Genomic DNA, 12,045 nt, shown 5'->3' on the forward strand with positions numbered 1-12,045 from the left:
GTATCACATGTGCCAACTACATGATTGATCAATTGGACCCTATCATGTTGGACTCCATTTTCATCCTTAAACCACAACTGGCACGTACAACTTTTATCATATTTTCTAAGTAAATCCAAAAGACTGATCCGATTTTGTACTCAAAATAAAGATTGGTCCACTAACTTTCAGAGTATTGAAGGCTTTTTTACAGTGTTTTAACATCGGTCTCGAAAACAACACAATCGGCATAACAAGCTCCGCCCATAAATACGTGACGAAACCTAGCTTTTTCAGGAACGGAAGTAAGGAATGTTTAGTCCGATTTAGAATAATAGAGATGGGTGTCTTAAAACCTGTTATTAACTAAATCCAGTCTGTAAAATAATCTGTCTTTTTTTAAAGGTATATAAGCTATTTACAATTGCACGTAGCTTGTTACAATATGTTTAAATGGGCTGAACACCAAGAATGAGCTCAAAAAAGCGTGGTTTTATTTATTAATTTACCTTTCAGAAAAGACAGATTATTTTTAAGACTGACTTAAGATAATAATGGATTTTAAAACACCCATCTCTATTGTTCTAGATCGGTCTAAACATTCCTAAATTCCGTTCCTAAAAAGCTAGGTTACACGTCATGTATTTATGGACAGAGCTTGTTGTGCCGATCATTTTGTTTTCGAGACCGATATTAGAACGCTGTAAAAAGGCCTTCAATACTCTGAAAGTTAGTGGACCAATCTTTATTTTGAATACAAAATCGGAATCAGCATGTCTGATTTACCTAGTAAATACGATAAAAGTTGTACGTGACAGTTATGGCTTAATGCAAATGTACAAAGTCCAAAATAAATTTCAGAAAATGGACACTATGAACTCTCTACTCCACAAACCCTTTGATGTTTTGTTTCGCTGAAACTTTTATTTATGACAATGAAACACCTTACTTTCACCTACCTAACTGTTCTTTTACAGTTGTTCAGACACCAGACCGAGCTGAAAGAGTTGGAGCCTACATACGCAGTGGCGTAGCTGACAACATTGGAAATCGCGAAATAAAAATTACAGGCTCTGAAGCCTCACAGATAACTTTTAACGGCGATATGTTCGGGCAACTTGAAACTAGCCTCACTCTTTTAACCATCTATTGGCTATCATCCTCAAACAAATTAGAATTCTTAAATGAGCTGGATAAATTTCTTGAAAATTATGATGTAATAAAACAGATCGTATTAGGAATAGCAATATTGACATTTAAGAATCTACTCAGGTGAGTAGATTGTACAACATTCTAGCGCATTCCAACATCTCCACACTAACTATTCCTACTCCAAAAGGGCATGTCTTGACCACATTATCATAGGCTTTGCAGAATTTTTCACACAGAGTGGTACCACTCATACTAACATAAGCGACCATTTGTCTTATTGCTCTGAATTCCATCAACTTCAGACCACATTCCTCAGGCAATCGTTTATATTATAGCTCTTTTAACACTTCTGACGAACAAGCTTTGATTTCTGATCTTTTTTACACCAATTAGCGATCAATATATATGAGACAAACTCTACTGAAACAACATATAACACTCTTTTAGACATCGTTGAAGCAATTTACAACAAACATGCTTCTCTCATTAATAGCTTTTCATCACCCAATCACATCACTAACAGAAAACCATGAAATTCAGTTCGTATATATATATAGAATTACATATAATATAATCCTCTATATATATATATATATATATATATATATATATATATATATATATATATATATATATATATATATATATATTCAAGCTTATTTTAAAGCGACACTCCCTCTTTTCTCAAACACTCAACCCACCACTCAACTCAAAGTTAAAACTTCGATGTAAAAAATTGAGGAATCAAATAACCATGGAGATCTGCAATGTTAAAGTAAACTATTTTCGAATAGTTAATAAAAGTGCTTCTGGGCCTAAACACCTCTGGTAAATCTTAAATAATGAAATTGGCAAAACTAAATCATCATCAGCCCAAAGATCTATAATACACAATGAAAAAGAACTGACTGAGGATATTGCTATAGCCAACACCTTTAATAACTATTTCACTTCCATTAGTTCGTCCCTGGCACAACATTTTGAAAAAGTGTAATCATAACCCAGAAGAGCTAACTCAAAGAATATCAAATAAAAGTTTAACTTCAAATTGTCACAAGTCAGCGTCAATAATGTAACAAAGTTTCCGAAAATGGTTAACCCAGCCAAAGCAACAGGATTTGACAACATTCCATCATAAGTAGTTAATGATTCGACAAGCTATTGCTCCTGTAATAACTGACATTTTAAACTCCAGCTTAACCTTTTCTCAAGTACCCAGTAAAATGAAAATAGCTAAAGTAAAACACATGTTTTAAAAAACTCAAATAAAAATTGCTCTAATTATATACCCATTAGTTTGCCACCAGTGCTAAGGAAGATAATTGAAAAAGCTGTAAATAAACAGATTATGGAATATATTGAGAGTAATAATTTACTGCTTAATGATGGGCAATATGGTTTTAGGGGAAAGCGTAGCCCCAAGGATACACTAATTAAATTGACTAACAACGTTTTAAAATCTTTAAACGATGGCAAATGTGTTCTTGGCATCTTTCTAGATTCTAGTACAGCTTTTCACACAGTAGATTATAACATATTGTAGACAAAACATGACAATCTTAATTTTGACATCACCACAATTAACTGGATCAAAGCTATCTAACCGAGCGTAAACAACACACTACTAAAGGTTGACTTGCAATAAAATTCACATAACGGTTATTTGGTATCAAAAGATTCACCATGTCTTACTCTGTTGTGTTGAAGGTGCCAAATATGTGCAAATGTGATTACAAGCTCATAAAAGCTCTAAAACGAAAAGCCGCCGTAGATTGGAATCTCTTTATTTCGATGACGTAGCCATGAAATTTGGTTATTGTCTTGTCACGTTATGTTCTCACGTGAATTGAAATGCCAATAAAAAGCTCAATATAAAATTTCTCGTAGCACTAGTTTATGACAAACACTTTGCGTTTTACCGAAGACCCCGTATCAAATATAGATATTCGCTACTTGACAGTTTTGTTTCGGCATTATTCAACTGTCAAGTCGTAATCTGATCACGTGACCCAATACTTCGCAAATAATTTCGGCAGCACCTTTCGATTATCACAATTGACCAACAGGCTCGTCATGATTATCAGACAATGATATGTAAGCCTTCAAACTAAGGCTAAAAAATTAAACAAATTTATATGGTAAGTTATAGGATATCACTGCTAAGAGTGACAGCATTACGATGACGATAAAACAGACGCGTAAGAACAATATACATGATTTTTTGAATGCGTGAAGTGTATTTGTGAAAATATTTCGACGAATAAGGTTGCATGAAAGTGTAAACAGAAACCATCTTTCACATCAAAGTCACATTTGAGCCGTTTTGGAAAGAGAATCCAAACTACGGCGGGCTTGTGTGGCTGCGATTTTTTGTTCGTTTTTTGAGCTTTTAAGAGCTTGTAATCACCTTTCCAAATATTTTGCACCTACAACACAACAGAGTAAAACATGGTGAATCTTTTCATATCAAATAACTGTAATGTGAATTTTGTTGCAAGTCAACCTTTAATGGTAACACTTTATCTTCCATGCTAGATGTAATATGTGGGGTACCTCGAGGTTTCATCCTTAGTCCAATTCTTTTTTTGATTCACATCAAAGATTTAACACATGTCATCAACTTTTTTACACCTTTGCTCTATGCAGATGACACTAAGTTATTTTTTTAATCCTCCAACATTACCGAGCACATAGATTGTTTAAATAGTGAATTTCTTGCTATTCAAAACTGGTGCACTTTTAACAAACTCATCTTAAATGTTGATAATTCTCGAATTTTACTAAAAACCCCAAAATAACTTTCAGCTAGCTAACACTCATCCCGTATTTATTTTCTACAGCAAACTTTTCCGATAGATCACACTAAATTCTTGGGTTTTTTAAAATTCTAATCTCACTTGGGAAAACGCATCGAATATTTACTAAAACAGCAGACTCTTACCTGTCTTACTCTACCGCACACCTGAATATTTACCCTACAAACCTCAGATTTTACTAGACAATTCTATGGTCAATTCCAAACTTCCATATTTCATTGAGTTATGGAGCAATGCACCTCCCAACCATCTTACGAACTTGGCAACACTTAAAATGCAAACAGTATGAACCATTCACAAAAAACCCGCCTCACCTACGCCAAATCCATTTTCAAATCCTCATCCATACTACCAGTTCACAATATTCATATCGCATAACTTTAGCCCATAAAGAATTGTAGTGTAATTACATCCCTCACACAATATATCAAACTCGATTCTCAAATTTCTATCTAAATCTTCAACAATCTTCTTCCCGTGCAGGCCATCGCAGGGTGGATTGATTACCCATAAGTCATTTTTGTTTAACACTCTCCTTAATACTATAAAAAAAGCATAGAAAAGCTGGCCAGTTTCAGGAAAAAACTTAAATTACATCTTTTAACAAGAGAATAAAACCTATTTACTAATAAAAATTGATCCTGATTATGCCTTGAATTGATCTTGACAAGCCCGACGCCACGACTAGCTACGCTAATGCGTATTATGGGCTTCATCATTCTTCCAGCTTTTTTCTTCTGTTTAATTACTATTGTTGATGCATTACTGTAATACATTCAGAAAAGAAAATTAACAATTTTGAAAGAAAATTATTTGCATTGTTTGCTCGGCCAGTTGCAACCTGTTTGTTTCTTCCCATGGAACGATTCTATCTTTTGGCTGTTCAATACCTTCAATACAATGTCTTCTGACCTCAACTATTCTGAACAGCTGAACTAGTTGATATTACCGTCCAAACATTTTTTAACAGAGCAAAACTTTCACGCACTCTATTTCGCGCGAACAATAATAAATTTTTTGACTTTAAACACGACTTTAGCCTAAAACTAGTCATCCATATACCATCGTAAATGTAAACCATTTTTTACAGACGCCGAAGCATCAAGAGGACATGAAACAAGGAACTACTATCAGCCTGAGACAGTTATTAATCACTGCCATGGCATTGATTTCAAGGTTTCAACAAAAAAACGTTGCATTTGGAAAAGGGACTTTAATACGAACAGATAGAACAAAATAATCACTTGCTATTGATGTAACGGAATCATTATTAGTACGATTTTGTGAACACTTTTTTACTGACAATTGTCTACTATAGGTTTGCAAAGATGAAAGAATTTCCAAGTAGTGGTCCCATAGTGGTGATTTTCAATTAGAGGGTAGCGCTCCAGTTTTCAACTTTTCTTTTATAGTGGCAATTAAATAAAGGTGGTGTTCAAATAAAGGTGACATTCAATTAGAAGTTTTGCGGTGCGTGGTTATCGTTATAAGTATCTAATTAGCTGTTGGCTGAGCTAAAAATAATAACTTCGTGCTTTGTGCATAATAGTATTAATAGTCTCACATTATTTTTGTCTGGAGATCTTGCAGAAAAATACCAATATTGCTACCTGTCGTAGGAATTTTCATAGTTGTCCTCATATAAGCGAGAATTCTTGCACATTAGATGATATTGGCATTAATTAGCAGACATTTCATGATGTATTGTGCTGTATGATTATTGATCCATTTGTTTATCACAATATATCTGCCTGTGTATTGCATTTCATGTGTATGAAGTTCGCACACATTCTGAAGACTATTTGGTGTTCCGGGTCAAACAGGGATTTCAGTTGGAGTTACCTTTCTCAAGACTGATTGTGTTAATGTTCGAGATAAAAAATGTGATGAGTTTGATAGGCAGAGCTCTCTTGTCAAGGTGTTTTACATAATTTACATACGCATCACAAAAACGTAAGTTTAGTATGAGCAGCTGTCTATCATGATAAACGTTATTGCGACAATTATAAAACTAAACAACAAAACATAACAATTGAGTTTTTAATTGTTTTTAATAAAAATATTAGTCAAAAAATACAAAGCAGTGGGTGGAATAAATTTTAGCTGCAATAACAATATAACCTAGATGACATTTACAGATTTTTGTTACACACATGTATGTTGATATCACGAGTACGTTTGCAACTCACGTAGTAGCTATCTGTTGCTACTGACTAATATGTAGGCCTAATGTAGCCTATGCAAAAGCCACTACGCAGTGAACCCCAATTGACTAAGTCATAGCATAAAAGATGGACCAGAAACAACATCTCAAACTTGATTTAGAAACATAATAAGTTTATACTGCAGAATATGTATGATTTCTTTATAACCGATACTGTAAGGTGATACAAGGTTATTGATAATACGTTATAAACTTATATACCTTCGTAATAGCAAATGAGAAGCATTTGCAGCGACTAATCTGATGGTCTTCTCATATGCTAGATCTATATGAATTATCTTTCTAAAAGTCAACATAAAGAACGCTGAACTTTTAGCTGTTTTGGTATTATATAGAAAGAAACCAATGACAAGAAATTTGAAAAACTGCAAAAGAATAGTTTGAATAGTGCAAAATAAAGTATGTGTCTTGAGCGCTAATTCAAACATGAGTAGGCTCCTGGACACAGTAATACGATAAAAATTGATTTTAGTTTTCCAAATTGTAGAGCATCATTTTCTTACATTTTTTTCAAGAAAAATACTATTTCTTTATTTCGGATATAGTGAAAACTAAACGTTAATTTCATTTTTCAATTCGCCAAGCACCAGCTTTCTTACCTTTGCTTTTTGGAGCAAGAGTACTTTTTCTATAAGCTAAGCACGTTTCGACACACCTTTCAGCGTAAAATAACAGGCGTGATTGTTTGACTCGTTGCGACGTTTAGTGGAAGCTTATTGTACACGGACGGGTATAACTGGAGTATCTCAGAACCTGGTCGCAACCTCAGAACTTCTATGTATGCATGCGTACATGCATGTATACATAGCAATTCTGAGGTTGCGACCAGGTTCTGAGATACTCCAGTTATACCCGTCCATTGTACACAGTATAGGAAAGTCACGCAATGAAATCCGGAAACATATACAGCTTCCAAAAAAGCCTGAGTCGACAATTTTTTAAACCACGTATAACCAAAGAGTCATCTCCCCCTAGAGTAATAACTGTGCCTTCAACCATTGAACTAAAAAACCCTGGAAAGGCAAAGGTCATTTGCGAGTACGAAAACCCGCCAGACGCCATTTTCAGGTAGCGTAGGAGTTAATTTCACTGTGTTCACTGTTTGTTTGTTTGTGAATATTATTTATTGAGGTTTTCATGAAAAAATAGTGTTCTGTTGACCTCATAATTAAAAATTAAAGCTAATATAATGTGGTATAATATGATAATTGAGAATAAAATTGATAGTGGCTACAATAATATGATTTCTATAAGAGGATAATAAGGTCGTTGATTGAGCTGAGTATATATATATATATAGTGTATATATATGCAAGCTGAGTTGATTGAGTATTTAGATTCCAAGTTAGTAATTATTAGTATGGTCATTTTTTTTTAATTTTTAACGTGGGTGACACAATACTCTACCATTCTTATGTCAGCTATGGTTGTAAAGTGACAATCAATGGTTTTTAATAATTTTAATTCAATGTTGTTAGTATAGGCCTACCAGTGTTAGTAAATAAAATATAGAATGGTCAGTAGTCACAGTATGGCCAGTTAATCAATATCAAATGACAGCTCATTCACAGGATCTAATACCTCTTCTTTCATAATCTTGATAGCGTTATATTTAAAAGATTGTCTGCCATAGTTCTTATTAATAGATGGTGTTATTAATGAGCATTGTGATCTTAGGCTTATTTGGTGTCTCTCACTATCCTGTTGAATATATTTGTATAGAGCACTGGCCACTGTAGCTACCTCCACTTTGCCTATCAACTGCCTGTAAAAGAAAGAACGCCGACTGGCGAGAGTATGTAGGCCTAATAATCGACGACCATCAGTTACTGAGAAGGATTTAGATGCTTTGCATATTATTCGCACCGCTTTATTTTGGCAAGCTTCAATTTGTTCTGAATGACATTTACCAAGAAACATAAACAAAGTAGCACAATATTCAAGACGGCTTCGTACTATTGAAGTATATATTAATTTAGCATCTTCAACAGACAAAAGATGTCGAATCTTACGAAGAGCATATAAACATTGTTTTGCCTTGGTCACTGTTAGTTTTATATGCGTATTGAAACCAAAATTTGCATCAATTGTGACCCCAAGTAATTTTATATTGTGTTCAATTTGGATTTCAGTGTTGCATAGCTTCAAAGTTCTATTATAATCAACTGCTCGATTCGAGAAAATAATAAATCGTGTTTTTTCAACGCATAGAGATAACCCATTAGATAGGTACCAGTTTTGCATTCTATTAAATTGTTCTATTGATAGCATCTGAGAATTTATCTGAGTACTTGCTGAAGAAATAATTACTGTATCATCTGCATAGGAGTAAGCGTTTGGGTTTTTATCTAGCATGTCATTAACCATCATGTTAAAAAGTAAAGGCCCTAAAATAGATCTTTGAGGGACACCTTTACGAATAGCTAAAAATTCTGACAGAGTATTACCAATTTTCATTGCCTGGCTGCGGCTGGTCAAATAAGACTGAATTAATTTAGTAGCTGATGAACTAAATGAAAAGAAATAACTAAGTTTGTCAACTAGAAGGGAGTGGCAAACCGTGTCAAATGCTTTTTTTATGTCAAGAGACACCAAGGCTACATATTGTGAATCTTTTTTATCAAGGTGACTAGCAATAATGTCAAATATATAATGAAGCATTTGTGATGTTGAGGTCCACTTTCAAAAACCGAATTGTCTACTTGAAAGTTTTTGGTTTGTATCTAAAAATGATTTAATCTGTAAAGATATAATCTTTTCAACAATCTTAGACAAAATGGGAAGTGAAGATATGGGTCTGTAGTTATTACAGCTCAAAGGGTTTCCTTTTTTAAATAGAGGCGTGACAATAGCTTTTTTGTAAATGTTAGGAAATTTATTGGTCTTAAAGCAATTGTTAATCAGAAGTGTTAAAGCTGGGATTAGGCTATGAGCTAATTTTATGTATATTTCAGAAGGAATAGATAAGACTCCGCCTCGTTTTCCTGGTTTAAGGGTTCTGAAGGCAGATTGGATTTCTCTTTCAGTTACAGATTTGAATTTACAATTATGCTCAGATGTTTGTAACGATGTTAGTGTAATATTAGTTGCTGGGTTATATATATCTGAAAAAAGTTTGTTTAAAATCATAGCTACCTTTTTTGGATCTTTTTCAGTAATTCCGTTATTGTCTAGGAAAATTTTGGAAGCACATTTTTTAGATTTTCCAAGTAGTGGGTTTATTTTACTGTAAAATGTCTTTGCATTAGTGCTCAAACGTTTGTTATAGTAATCACGTTTTGCTTGTTTGATGTTTTGCAGACCAAAATTTCGGAATTTTTTATATTGTGCCCATTCACTGTTTAGACACTGCCTAGGTCTATCGGAGCTGACCACTTTTTTGTAAAACCTGTTTTTCAAAGCAACTAGTTATTTTAGATCAGAATTTAACCAAGGTGGAGAGTCTCCACGAACTCGTAACTGTTTAATTGGAGATAATTCAACTACAAGAGAATTAACCCACTCTTCAATTAACCTTGCTTGACTATCGACATCATTGGTCGGAGCTAATTCATTTAAAAATGTATTGTATAAAAATGTGAAAGAAATCTAATTTCAGATTTAACAGCTATGGAAGATCACGAATACACCGCTCAATCAAAGAAACAGACTACTGAGATTACTACTAATAATTTATGTAAGAGAGAGAAGGGTGTAGGTGCACAGTGCTATTGCTATTCCATGAGCTGCAAAAACTGCAAGAATGGACTTTTAAAGGAAAAGGCATGACATTTCACAAGTGAGTCACTTCTACTAATAGTTCTATTACTATTGCTCAAGTCTACGACTACTACTAGTTGTGCTACTACTAGTTAGTACTGCTACTAGTTAGTTCTACTACACTAGTCACTGGGTGAGTGAGAGTCGATCAGTGTCACTACTGAGTGTACGAGTTTGACTGTATTTTGTCGGTGTTTAGATAAATTTATAAGCTAGTGAGTGGAATGTTCTTCCTTCAGAACGAAGGTTTTTTATTATTTAAATTTGGAATTTTTTTATATTAATATTCTGGAACTACAAACCATTAGGTTATTTCTAAATATTTATATTTGAAGGAAATGTTTGTAGTGCCTATAATATTAATTATTGTTGTACCTGGATCTAGCTAGCAGTAAGGAGATAAGAATAATAATACTATTGTTATTACTACTGTTGCTAACTAACTATTACAGTTTCATTTTAATTTTTAGATTTCCAAACAAAGCAACTGAGAACTCTCGTTATTTACAATGGTATGGCAACCTCAGAAGAGTGAATAAGCCTGATCCTTGAGCACTTATCTGCAACGAACATTTCAATGATCCATGTTTTGACAGCAGCTTAAAATGTTCGACTGAAGTCATTTAAAAGTAATATTTTTCAATGTTGAATGATACTTTTCAATGATTGAATTTAAAACCATATTGTCAAGCACAGTGCTGCGACGTTACTCAATTTAAAGTAGATATATCTAAAAAGAATTTGGAAACCTCAAACAGCACGCAAAACAGTGACAGCTGCCACAGCAAGTACCTATGAATATGTCTGCAGCTTAGCAGTTGTGTGACCTGTTCTCTGTGATTCTTCATCTTCGTTTCTGGGATTTAATGTCCAACGCATAAATTATGCTGTCCTTTTTATCGTGTGTTAACTGTGTATATTTTTTTTTCATTTCTTAATTGTTGTAATAAAACTACATAATATCCCTGCAGATCATTTCAAATTGATAGCAATAACTTGCAATTTAGAACACAAAACATCTTTTTGAAAAAAAATCGATTTAAATCAAATAAATCAATAGAAATCTATTTTTTTGATTTAAAAAAATCATCAATTTTTAACAACCCTGCCTACAACACAACAGAGTAAGACATGGTAAATCTTTTCATATCAAATAACGGTAATGTGAATTTGTTGCAAGTCAACCTTTAAGCTTTATGCCTAAAATGGGTTATGAATGACTTCCAGTGGAAATTGCCACATTTTAATTTTACATAGCAATATGGGAGCATTTTGACCTGTTTTATATTTGCTTATTTTATTAGTTGTATTGTTGTATATTAAGGGTACTATGTTTATGTGAATAAGACATTCATTTTTGTTGATTTTATGTAATTGTTATAATTGATGCTTTTGTTTAGGTGGTTGGAATAATAATCCTACTGTTACTCAGTTTAAAGCTACCTTTCGCAAACTTATCAGCAAATGTGGTGCAGAATCAGATGCTAGTAAGACAGGTAATGTTACTGCTCAAATTGAGATTCTCACATACAGGCTACTCCAGAAGTTGATCAGTTTGTGGACCTCAATGATTTCAGTTGTCAAATTTGTGTTATATGTAACAGTATAGTCTATATAGCTGGCTACATTGTGCAAAAGCTAAATAAAGTGCTGTCGTGTCATTGGCTGTCAGTTGCTGGTTACCACTAAGTCAAGTATCCAGTACCGACATCTCTATACTCTACTCAAGCTACAAAACAATGGAGGATTGGTGCCTCCATCAGACGATGTCATCAGGATCCTGCTAGTTGCAGATCAATACTTTCTTATTCATACAAAGCCAGATCCACTCAATTGTGTTGTGTATTTTATCAGTAGTGTAAGATCTAGTGATGTGTTATGCTTTGGGAAACACCTTACGGATACGGCAGATGGCATATCCAACCACTGCGTCATTGATGAAAAACCTTATTCAGTCGTCTTATGATCTCTGATAGCATCATTATGCTAAAATCCTACACTCAAACTCCAAGGTGCATCTTAGTGGCATACAATACCAAAGTAGTACTTTTTAAAGGCCAGTAACAATGTAATCACTGTAATCATGTAATATTCATCTGCAGCTGTTGTTGTGCT

At 33.8% G+C, this 12,045-nt stretch overlaps 1 protein-coding gene across 1 annotated transcript in view; it reads right to left on the bottom strand.

The window, feature by feature from the left end:
* Window positions 1-6,828, bottom strand: part of LOC137386788 (zinc finger protein 678-like) — a 31,586-nt gene extending 24,758 nt beyond the window's left edge. The window contains exon 1 of the mRNA XM_068072936.1: window positions 6,771-6,828. The gene's annotated coding sequence lies outside the window, so the exon portion shown is untranslated. The remainder of the gene's footprint in view (window positions 1-6,770) is intronic.
* Between the last annotated feature and the right edge of the window lie 5,217 nt (window positions 6,829-12,045).

The sequence above is a fragment of the Watersipora subatra genome, chromosome 2, assembly GCF_963576615.1.
Source record: "Watersipora subatra chromosome 2, tzWatSuba1.1, whole genome shotgun sequence".
Classification (NCBI taxonomy): domain Eukaryota; kingdom Metazoa; phylum Bryozoa; class Gymnolaemata; order Cheilostomatida; family Watersiporidae; genus Watersipora; species Watersipora subatra.